Consider the following 13,015-nt stretch of genomic DNA (forward strand, 5'->3'; position numbering starts at 1 on the left):
TCTAGATCCACCTCTGACCCTGGAAATGCCCGCAGTAAATCATCTGCATTCCACAATAACCCAAGCCTTCAAAGAAGCTGCAACTCATTTACAGCAAGCCAAGAAAAAGTATAAAGAAAACGCTGATTTGCACCGAAGTAAAACTCCTCCTTACCAAGTAGGAGATCAGGTATGGCTAGCAACGAAACATTTACCCCCCAAGGGCCCGCGAACTTTCAATCCCAGATTCATAGGACCTTATCCCATCAAGGCTATAATCAATCCCGTGGCCTTTAAACTGGATTTACCGTCTAACATGCGTATTCATCCAGTTTTTCATGCATCACTTTTGAAGCCAGTACAACCTGAGACCCGACTGTCCAAGCCTCCAGACCCAGTTCAAATTGAAGGGGAATTAGAATTCGAAGTTAAAGACATTTTAGACTCCAAGGTGTTAAAGTCCAAACTCTTCTATCTTGTTGACTGGAAGGGATATGGATCTCCGGAGAGATCGTGGCAGCCTAGTAACCATGTTCACGCACCTCGATTAATACAAAGGTTCCAGCGGAGATTTCCGAACAAGCCAAAACCCCCGGAGGGAACAACCTTGGGAGGGGCCTTGAGGGGGGGTACTGTCATGATGCCTACCTCCAAGGAGCCAGGTCCGACCCAGCAACCCCAGAAGGCAGGCATCATTTCCCCCAGGGAAGTGCCAGCGGGCCCAAGCTGGGGCCCTTTGGACACAGTCCTGGCGCCTTAGGCGCCAGGCTCATGTTGGACCCCTGTCCTGGCGCCTTAGGCGCCAGGCTCATAAAGCTAGACATGTGTTCAAGTGTTTTAAGGTGCACTTACCTGATGCAGACCATGCTGCTACATCCAGGCCCTCTTGAGGCCTGAATGGAACTACTTTACCTGTGGACCTACTTTCCCCTGGGTGTGGTCGGGGAAGGATACATACCTGATCGGTGGAAGGATACATACCTGGAACTTCTTCCAAAGCTATTTAAACCACGCCCGATCAGCAACTCACGCTTCGCGTTGTTCTGCTCCTCGCAGCTGGACGCTCACCGTGTCAGCTCCTGCATCTGGACTTCAGCCACACCTGTCAGCATCCTGGGTCACCTGCTAAGAGAGAATTGGAGAGAAAGAAGACCTTACCTGCTAAAGCTGCATCACGGAGACTTCACACCGACGATCCTGAAAGGGAAGACATCATTTTAAAAGCATTTCGCTTCGATCGCTGCAGCGCTGCATTTCACTCACCTTTCCTGGGCACCTCCATCTTCAGCAGCGATCATCCGGATCCGCAGCCACTTCTCAGAGCCTAGAGAGAAAAAGACAAGAACACAAGGTGAGAGAAGGAAGGGAATAGGAAAATCTCAGTTTCCTTCTAAGACTTACCTGTTGGGTCCTTCCCATTTCATTTCGGGTCCTGCCGCTTCCTGGCATTCCGGACCCCGGCCCCTATGGGGAAAAAAGACAAAGACATTGAATGAGCGAATGCAAAGACATTACCCAAACGCTCATCCAGAACTTACCTGTCATTTACTGGAACTGCACGTTTCACTTCGGGTCGGCGCCATATCTCCGGCATTCCGAACCCCGGCCCCTAAGGGGAAAAAAGACATAAGCGATTAGCGCTTGCTGCAATAAGACAATGAACATTATTATAAGGCTTGAACTTTTGAACTTGCTACAGAACTCTTACAGCGCCTTACCTGAATAGTCAAGCTTATTTGAACTCCCATCAAACCTCAATCCAGTGAAGTAACTGGGTTTCAACGCGCCCCTGCATCAGAAGCAGGATGGAGAACTCATCCTTCCAGACCCTAAGGTGAGACTTCACAGGGAATCGAGGAAGGGTATCGTGGAGGGCTGGAAGGGAGTGGGAGGCTTGAGCATTATTCCGTCAGTAGGTAATACTCCCTTTTCACGCACAGGGGAATATTCCTGCGAGCCAGTGAGTCCATCTTCAGAGTCCTGCGCTTCACCATAGAAGAAGCATCAGCACTCGAAGCCAGACCTGCGCCTCCGTGGGAATCAGGTGAGCGTGACACCCATACCATCCAAGTGGGGGATGTGGGGATTCGAGGGTTCCCACCTGTCCCTCTACCCCCAAAGATAAATGTTTGAATAATGGTTTAAAATGGTGCATTATATAGCACACTTTCTGACAGACATTGGGTAAAAAGCCAGAGAGTTTGCAATTGTTTCGCAGGGAAACTCCAAACCAGAAATCCAATATATGCAAGTCAGCCCAGTCTGACATACCTAGTCTGGCTGGCTCTAGCCACTAATAACAAATATCATGCCTGCTTTATCATGGATGCTCATTACGAACTAGCACACCAACCACAGCCCCACCCTCCCACAGATCCCCTCTCCCTACCACTCACCTTCCACAACCCCCAAAATCTGCTCCTCAGTCCAGCACTACCTCCACGTGCCTCTTCCCCTTCCCAGTACCTATGTATGAAGCACCTTGCCTCATTTGTAAATGCTGGGACGGGGAGGAGTAGGACTAGGAGCAATGCAGATTAAAAGCAAATAAGCCAGGTATTACCTCCAGATCCGTCTTTCCTGTCCCAGGACTTGTGTATGAGGCAAGATGTCTCATACACAAATACTGGGACGAGGAAGAGTAAGGCTAGGAGTATTGAAGAGTACAGGTAAGTAATCCAGGCATTAAACACAAGCACACACTCATACCTATCACTCCCTCATTTACATGTGCACTCATTCACCATCCAAACACTTATGGAACACTCCCTTCCCCTGCACACCCTTGCAATTGTAAATACAATCAATATTTTTTACATTTGTCATAATTATTCAAAACAAAAAATAATTCGGGAAACCAGTTTTTAGTATAAAATTATATATTTCTAATTAATTGTTGCTGTAATAAATCAACTGTTCAATTCACATCAATTAATCAAAACATTTACTTCCGTATTAAAGGCATACTAGAAAAAATGCAGTTTGTGAAATTGTGTACAATTCTCTTTCTTAAATCTCTTGGTCCTTATCGGTAAGCAAGTGTTCTTGGCATTAACTCGACGTGTTTCGGGGTTTAACTTGATCCCCTTCTTCAGGAATTGTTCACCACTTTCACACTTTCTTTCTTTATCTTTTATCTCAATCACCTATAACATATAATTCTACAATTAGATTCTGTCATGTTAACATAATCACTTTTTGCAGTAATTATCATATAAATTATCACTTATCTCTAGGGAGGCTCATTATAATCAGCGGTTTGGAGTTAAAGAGGAAAATGCCCGGATGACCGAAAAATACAAAAAAAGAGGATATCCAGAATCTATAATTAAGAAAGCAGAGGAAAAAACACAGATGTTGGACAGAAACAACTTACTAATTGCTAAAAACAAACCGAAGGAAATTCCATTCTTGTACGCATTAAGATACTCAGCCCAAAGTCATCACATAAAACGTATGATTAAGAAAAATTGGAGAATTATTGAACTAGACCCTCAACTAAAGAGACTTTTTCCTGAACCACCCATAATTGCGTACAAGAGAGGACGGAACTTCAGGGACCAATTAGTGAAAGCTGAAAGAACCAGATTGGACAGTCAACGAATTCTAACAAAGAAAAAAAACAGGCACCTATGCATGCCTAAGTTGTGGTAATTGCAACAACATAATGAAGGGCAGCTACGTGAGACACCCAAATAATGCTAACAAAATTCCATTACACGACTTTGCAACATGCGACACAAAATCCGTCATATATGGACTAAGTTGCCCCTGTGGGATTTACTACGTGGGACAAACCCAGAGAAAGGCGAAGCAACGCTGGAACGAACATAAAAGCAACATAAGGACTAACAATATACTTTCACCAGTTGCCAGACACTTTGCAATGGAAAAACACAGTATAGCACAATTAAAAGTCATAATACTGGAAGTGGTGAAGAAATCCCAAAGAGGAGGCAACCATGGGAAATTGATGGATCAAAGAGAAATCTTTTGGATAGATGAACTAAACAGTCACGTACCGAATGGAATGAATGAAGAATATAGCTTGGCCTGCTTTTTATAAATAATCAATCGTCCCAAGCTTGAGTACTAATTAAGTTTATGAAATAAATGAGACTTTAGTGACAGGAGTATCAGATCTTTAGCAAAAAAAACATTCATAGATATGATATGAGATTTCAGAGGTACAGGAGGATTCAAACTACAGTACAAGACCTTCAGTACAAACTCATGTTAACCCAAAGTTTTTTTCCCAACTATGAAATATACAATTTTTATATCGTGCCACCACTGCACTACAGTGTTACAAACAAAGATTAGAAAGAGTTAACCTGATCTGTTATGACAAGAAATTATGTATACTTCTACATCTTGTTACTAATGTACAACAATATGGCACACGTGTGCCACATAAACCTAATGACTGAATAATGTACAACTTAGTTTGTGAGCATGTTACCATAATCCAGTAATGAACGCATAGATGCTTCATCTTTTATGCCTTTCTGAAAACATTCGAACTATGGGGCTAATACCATTGCCATGTGGGACTACCATACTTCCTTTTCATAATAAGTCCTTTTTTTAACATTATTATTACTCCGTAGCAACATATAGACTTTAAGTTAACGGTGACACATACAGTGTCCAAAAAAACACGGGGCATTCTACTTTCGTTATCATGTTGACAACAACGAACGCATACACGAATATGCGCGAACGTTGTGACGTCACACGCTGATGTGTAGTGAACGTGACGTCATCACGCCATGGCATGATGACGTCATACCATAAATAAACGGCCATTTTAGCTTCTCAGCACGAACACCGCGAGAAGCTGAATGGCGTTCCATCAAAAGGGTGCACATAGACTCCTAAATAGAGGTGAGTGGCTACAAGTCCATGGGGATGCACTGAATGAAATTATAACCACTACCAAAAGGACTTTGTAACCTTATATTTAAACATAAGTTCGACTTATTATCATTATTTTTTATAACCCCCACTAGATATATACACTTAAGCGAGATTCCCCTTTTTTTTAGATCGAACACCACCAGAGGCTGCTGATAAAACCCGTATCTTGATACAGATTGGAGTTCATGTACAATGCAAAATTGTTTACAATTTGAAATCTACACCACCTAAATAGAGGCTTGGACCCAAGACCTCGAGGTAATTGTTAACTAAATTAATTCCTAGCGAGTGACAGACTGTGGAACCACAGATCACGATTTTATCTATTGTTTCTGTATCCAGACATATCCGTTCTCTTATTAACAACAATTAGCTTGTCTTTTTAAATTGTTTTTTAATTCCGTATAAGTTAAGGTGATTGACACTATGAGTTAACTCCAAACCGCTGATTATAATGAGCCTCCCTAGAGATAAGTGATCATGTATATGATCATTACTGCAAAAAGTGATTATGTTAACATGACAGAATAACTGACTACACAAATACAGAATCTAATTGTAGAAATATATGTTATAGGTGTTTGAGATAAAAGATAAAGAAAGAAAGTGTGAAAGTGGGTGAACAATTCCTGAAGAAGGGGATCAAGTTAAACCCCGAAACGCGTCGAGTTAATGCCAAGAACACTTGTTTACCCATAAGGACCAAGAGATTTAAGAAAGAGAATTGTACAAAATTTCACAAACTGCATTTTTTCTAGTATGCCTTTAATACGGAAGTAAATGTTTTGATGAATTGATGTGAATTAAACAGTTGATGTATTACAGCAACAATTAATTAGAAATATATAATTTTATAATAAAAACTGGTTTCCCAAATCATTTTTTGTTTTGAATAATTATGACAAATGTAAAAAATATTGATTGTATTTACAATTGAAAGGGTGTTCAGGGGACGGGAGTGTTTCATAAGTGTATGGACACCTGTTGGTTTCTCATAGATTTACACAACCCAGTGTCAAGGTTGTTTTTCTCCCCGGCACCCCACAAATTTTCCTTCAAACACCAAGAGTTAGCAAACCATTAGGTGTGCGCTGTGCAATAATAGATTTTCTCATTCACCATCCACTCACACACATCACGCATTCACACACATTACATAATATGCATATACACGCACCCTTGCATACACGCACCCACACATTAACAAAATATATATTTCCTTACCTTTTTAGAATCCGTTGCTCTGAGTAACTCCTCTGCAAGCCTGGTATGCCAACATCTCCCTGCTCCACCAGCAGGAATGCTAGCTTCTGACATGCATAGAGCAGATGAGCCGGAGGCATCCATGTCCTGTGGGGGGGAGTCCCTCTGAGTTCATAAAGAAATAATTGGGGGTCATTACGAGTTTGAACCCGGGTCTGGGTCTGGTCTCACTGAATTGGAATTTACTGGAACATTCCGACCTATGCGGACCCGGTAAGTCCCCATTCAGTAAACCATTCCCCATTCCCATTTGAGCCCCCAATGGGGCTCAATGGGAATGGGGAAGGCGCTAATGCGGGCCCGTTATTAGCTCCAGGGTCCCTTCACGGGTCCCCCAAAGAACGGCTGGTCAGACCAGCCATTCCTGCTGGGACCCACAAAGGGACCTCGGAATTGGGCGGTAAGGGTTTACTGGCACCAGCATTCTTACCGGTGCCAGTAAACCCTTACCGCCCAACTCGTAATGACCCCCAATGTCTTTTTGAAGTCACTCTGACTGAAACAAACAGTAACAAAAGCATTTCTTTTTTTAAGTCCGAGGGGGCCCCTCCCTGGACATGTGGTTAAGGGCCCCCTGCACTGCAGGGGGCATAGGGGCCCCAACTACGCCAGTGGCCAGACCCGGTGATGGGTGAAGGAGTCAGGAGGGTGCCAGCCTTTGTCCCTTCCACATGTGCCTTGTTACAAAAGCTCAGTGCCACGTGCAATCAACTCTTACCTACCTTCTCTGATGCGTTCCAGTGTTTTCTCAATTCCTTTTCAGGACATCCGTATACATACACCCTTGCAGTGGAGAGCAGTGTAGAGAACCCAACAGCGAGAGAGGTAGCCGCACAAATACAGTGAGCGGAATGTTGCTTGCAGAGGGCTTGCAATCAAGACGCTCATCACACACCAAAAACAAGCTTTCAAATTGACTCTTCTCGTAGTGGGCTGCCATTGTGAGATGCCCGAGGACCTGTGTTCCTGTAGGGGGTGGACTTAAAGAAGGCTTTATATTTTCCCAACTCAGCCCATGAGAGAAAGCAAGGCAGCAAATGACACGGAAACCAGCTGAGCATAATGGCCAATGGATGGAGAGGAGGAGGATAAAGGGCCACAGAACAACCAGGGGAGTGTGGGTTGTTTGGTTGAGGTCAAGGGAGGAGGAGGTGGCCCGATAAACTTGGAGGAGGAAGGATGGAGAAGCAGAGCGTAGAAGAGAATCACAGCGAGCGTGTGCAAGGTGAGGTATTGGCTGGTGAGAGAAAATGGTAGAATGGAGAGAGTGAGTGAATGGTAGGTCCGGTGAGAGAGTGAGACTTGGCAGGAGTTTAAGGGGATAAGTGAGGCTGAGTGAGAAAGATGATTTTAAAGGATGAGGGTGTCTGTCAGAGAAAAAGTGGTGCAGTGGAGTGTTAAATTCAAAATAGTGGGAGGGGGAAGTAGAGAGGAGTAGTGGGAGTTGAGATTAGTGGAAGGAGGCAGTAGTGGGGAGTAGTGGGAATGGAGAGTAGTAGTCAGAGAAGAGAGCATGGGAGAGTAGTGGATGTGGAGAGCAGTGGAGCAAAGAAGGAGAGTACGTATAGGTGTGACATCAGAGGGAGGGAGAAAGAGATTGAGAGAGAGAGAAAGAGAGAGAGATAAAGAGAGAGAGAGAAGGGAGGAGGGTAGGAAGGAAGTGGTTGGAAGAGAAGGGAAGAGATGTATTGGTTGGCAGGGTGAGTAAGGCTAGACAATAAGGATGAGCAGCATGAGAGGATGAGAGGCAAAGATAGAATGAAACCTGGGAGATTGGAAGGCACTACTTCCTGATATTTTTCTTCATGTGGTACCCCTGGTTCGGATTCACCCAGAAAACCATGGCGGGAATAAGACACGTATGGCAGTTGCTTTTAGACCCTCACCATCAGACTGTCAGATTGTAGATAGTTAAGGTTAACAATCTCTAGTGACTCCCCCTCCGCACTAGAGAATGAAACGTTAGTAGATTAAATCCCAGTCACTGGCAGATAGCACACTTCCGACTTCATCCATCCTTCCCATCCTCTTCCCCTGTGGTGTGTACACGAGCATGTGTAGAAGTGTACTTTTGTCTCAATTCTTGTGCTGGCCATATCATTGCACCTGATATCAATCCATATCAGAATATTCAAAGCTGTGCATTGATACAGCTCAATTGATGACTGACACTGTTTCAAATATTGAGAATAACATACAAGCCATTATCTATAAGCTCCTACGATCCAATGCCCGCCCTTTGGTTCAAGGATTTCCCCATCTTCTCTACCACCATCATAGTTTCTTTTGTCATGATCATGAGCAGATCTCCTATTGGTCTAGGCCTTGTAAAGATCATTAAGGACCAACTCCCCATTTTACTTCCTGAGATAACTAACTTGGTCAACGCGAGTCTCCAGTCTGGGAAATGCCAACATTGATTCACACTTGACCAAGACCTATCTCTTGTATCAAAGGTCCAGTCATTGATGAGTAGTTACTTCTATTATGTCAAGTAACTTAGCAAACTATGACCCTTTGCATCAGCTCATAGCTAAATCGCCATGGTCATGGCAACCATTGGTTCATGGCTGGACTACGGGAATTCTATTTATCTGGGCTGCCCAGAGTACTTTGTTTGGAGAATGCAGATTAGCCAGAATTCAGCTGTTCGCTTGATATCCGATGCTCATCACTCGAACCACAATGCCCTTATTATCTGTCAGCTGCATGGGACTACTCTGCAGAAACTGATCAGAATCAAGCGCCTCTGCATTTCACGCAAGGCACTTCATGTTATTGACCCTTCCATTGTACAAAACAAAGTCTGGCAGTATGCATCCGGGCATGGAGCTCAGTGCCTCGAGTTCTGCTATGGCCCCTTCACCCAATTGGAAGAACCTTGCCTTTTTCTATTCAGTCAATATGAACTACATATCCTATCACTGTGCAATCAAAACTTAGCTTTTTCCTCACCGAATCTCCTCTGACCTGCAAACTCATGGTTCAGCCTCCAGTACCAGGAGATACTTGGCTGAACGTGCCTGCTATAAAAGACAATCAACATAACCACAAACCTGGGACTGCAAAAGTTAATGCATGTTACCACTTTAGCATGTTATGGGTAATATACATCTTTATCTGATGATAGCAACAGTCCAATTAAAAGTATCAAAAATAGTTTACTTTGAATGTTTTGAAGTTATTTGGGCCTCATAACAAGTTTGGCGGTAGCCTTGCTGGTAAAACCGGCAGGCTGCCGCCAAACTTGCAATTTTTTCCAGCGCCCGCGAATGGTCAATTACCGGGTCATTACGGCCCTGCCGGACCCGGTAATTGCCCATTCGCGGGCGCCGGAATGGAATGCTCCCATTCCCATTTGAGCCCAGTAGGGCTGAAATGGGAATGGGGAGGTCGGATGCACCGGCACCATTCAGAATGGTGCTGGTGCATCCGACATGCTGTGCTCGCGGGTGCCACTCTACCCGCCAGGTCAGACCTGGAGGACAGAAAGGCACATCGCAAGCACAACTCGTAGTTTTCCGGTCTGGGAACTACAGTACTGGTAAGCTTAGCAGTACCGTAGTTCCCGGACCGGCAAACTTGTAATGAGGCCCATTATCTTTCTATCATCCAACCACCGTAGAAGATGTGCACTTCAATATAGACTGGTCTGCCTTCAAGTCTAATTTCTTAAACGAAGACCGATCACTGGCTATATCCTTTTGTTAATTTGTATTTCATTATTTTGGGCATGGTGCTTTGTTAAGAAACCCCTACAGAACACAGTAGGTTGGGCAATCCCATGCAGTGGCGACTCAGAATAGGAAATGCAAGATGGACAAAGGACCAGATGATTTTACGGATGAGGAAGAACATAACATGGCGCAATACTCACAAAACGGGTACCAGTGACTGGGTATATACAGGGAGATGTCAAAACAAGCACATTGGTGTAAGTGGAGAAGGGTTCATGGGAGGAATGACGGGATAATGGGGGGCGAGTTAAAGCATGAAGAGAGGAACCTCTTGACAGCTGCCTTGAATCTATGAATGCAACTAATTCTAGAGGTAGAAAGTTCTAGTGATGGGGGACAAGGAGGCAAAGTGACTGGACATTGGGGACAGAGAGGTTAGGAAGGGAGCTAGTATGGAGGGTGTGGGGTGGCGAGGAGCAGGAGATGAAGCAGCCTGGTGTGGTGCGTTGTTACTCTTGCATTGAGTTAAATACCATTTGAGGGGCTGTGTAGATGGTCAGTAGGGCACAGAGAGTCAATCAGCACAGGGAGGGAGTGAGGGCATAGTAGATTGGAAACAGGGACATCATTTGGGGGTTACCAGGGGTTGTAGGTGCAACACCTGAGGTCTCCCTTGATACCAATATGGTTTCCCTGTGTCTTGATTGCCTATGATTAGGCATGACCACAAACCTCTTATCTCCACCTCGTTTGAGGTTGTGAAAACGGACCCCTGGCCATCAGTCACTCATGTCAAAACTCACGCTAGGCCGTGTCTCAACACTAAAAGACAGGCATGCCTAGGTTCATGTGCTCATCAACATGATTAAACATATACAATCAGGAATTGTAAAGTTCTTAGACTCAAAGAGATACCACTCTGACACGTTGCTCTGAATTAAACACTTGACACAGGAGTTATCATGTAAATGCATTTAATATGACCCCCTAACTTTTGAGGGTTCTTATTCTCATTAAACAAACTAAAGCAAAAGCAGATATAACATAACATGACATCACACCTATGAACAAGATTGCCATGTGGGCAACAAGCATGTTTGAATGTGTAAGCAATCAAACAAGTTGTGGTATTAGTTTAAACGCATGAGTAACCTTTATCCCCCATTAAGTTACTTTACACTATACTATACACCATCAGTCTCCATGCACCCAGCAGGCATCCGCCTGCCACTCAGGTTTGAGAGCGTTGTGTGCTTCAGAGGAAACAGCTCCTTCTGGGGTTGACAAGTTCTGCTTAGCTGGGACTGTCTGTCTTGCTCGTATGCTGCTGCTGTTCTGCACTCCACTCCAGCCCCCCCGGCATGAATGGATTGGCAAGTCTGCTCGGATTCCTCTTTCCCGCCTCTTCTCATCCTTGTGCTGGGCTTTATATCTATCAAGTACATTGGCGGCCCTGCATGTGTGAGTTTGTCATATCCGCTGTTTGGAACAGTGAGGGAGATAGCTTATAACTGTGTTCGTTTGAGGTAGAACTCCTATGTAAAAATATATTAGATGGGTTTTTGCACCTCAAAGTGAGATCTCTGTACCCGTTTAGTATTTGCCTTCACTGTACTCTATGGCATTTGTGCAGTTCTGCAACATTACGCATTTATGCTTCTGCAGGCTATATTAGCCGGCTCTCTGTTATCAAGGGACTTCTCTCTCACTTGTTGACCACTGTTTTCTATGGTACCCTATGGGCCTCAACTTTACGAATGTGCAAGATGCTTCTGTTTGCGTCTGTCAATTTCCTGTTCTTGAATCCTTATCAGATATAACACTTACCTGTGTGAGGTTAAAAGGCTGCACTCAGATAACACCTAATGGTGTGAAGTCAAACAGGCTTCTAGCTGACATTTGTGGTCAGCTGATCTGCCAGAACAGGAAAGCACCATTTCCTGGCCATTGGCTGATCTTACAGAGTCTTGTTCAGCAAGAGTTGAACACATCGTGTGCATCATTAAATTCTATGTTAAAGTGTGGCGTATGTTTAGAGAGCATTCTTGGTGAGGGACTGTTTGTGATGACACCTGCTGCAGTACCTACGCGCCCCGTTAAATTAAAAGGGTTTGTCCATGAGAGTTGAGGTGATGTTAAATATCTTGCGTCGCACCAGGTTTAGCTACTACGGAGACTTAGAGTCCCTCCACTCCGTTTGTGACAATATATAATGGTTGTGTTGAGCTATCCCTTGATAGTGCGCCGAAAAATAATGGAATGGCAAGTAGTGATGATTAATCAATTCCTGTTTATTTTTGTGATGTTAGAGCCTTTGTGGATGACACGTGTTTCGGCAGAGCTGCCTTTATCGAATCCAGGCTATATAGATAGCTCATAAGTCACTGCATAATGCATAAAGGTGCTGAAGTTCACAGGGATGAATCCCTCCTGATACAAAGAAGTCCTCCGTATGTACGAGTGTCCTGTCATTATGTATGTTTAGAGAGCACCTTTGATGGCTACAGGTCATATAAGACATGAAAAGCTATCTTAAATTAGTCTGAGTTCATTTCACCTCTCTCAAGACAGTTGCCATCGATCCAAGATTTGGAGCACTGTGAAGCCATCATTAAAAACTCCTAGGAGCTATATTTGCAACACAGGCCACCTATGTTGGTGGCAAATATAAAGCATACAAATCCTAGCAATGGTGATTAATGATTACTGCATGCAAAAGTAAATGAGTTGCTTGGTGAATACACAAGCACCAAGAAACATTTTGCAAGTTCTAGAAAAAAATCAAATGAAGAAATGCATTGCACTTTGAAGCCGTTAGCGGTTATGGCTAACACAAGCATAAATGAATACATGTATTTAACAGTGAGGTATTCAAGATAAGTACAATATTCTGTTATTGGAAATAGCTAAGCATACATGAATGAATGCATGTATTCAATGTGAGATTTTTAGGTTAATTCAAACTCCTCACTTGCAATAGTCTCAAGGTAAGATAAGGGCTTCTTTGAGAACCCATTAAAAAATTAACAAGCATAAATTGGCTCCTGACTTTCTGACCCACTACCCTTTAGAACGTGTCATCTTTGAGCTTATGACCACATGTGTAAACCATCCACAGTTTAAATTGCTGCTCCTTGAGGTAGACCAAAATGTGAGTGCCTCTGTTACCCACAGTG

Source organism: Ambystoma mexicanum, chromosome 8 (assembly GCF_040938575.1).
Source record: "Ambystoma mexicanum isolate Mex_15411 chromosome 8, UKY_AmexF1_1, whole genome shotgun sequence".
Taxonomy (NCBI): Eukaryota; Metazoa; Chordata; class Amphibia; order Caudata; family Ambystomatidae; genus Ambystoma; species Ambystoma mexicanum.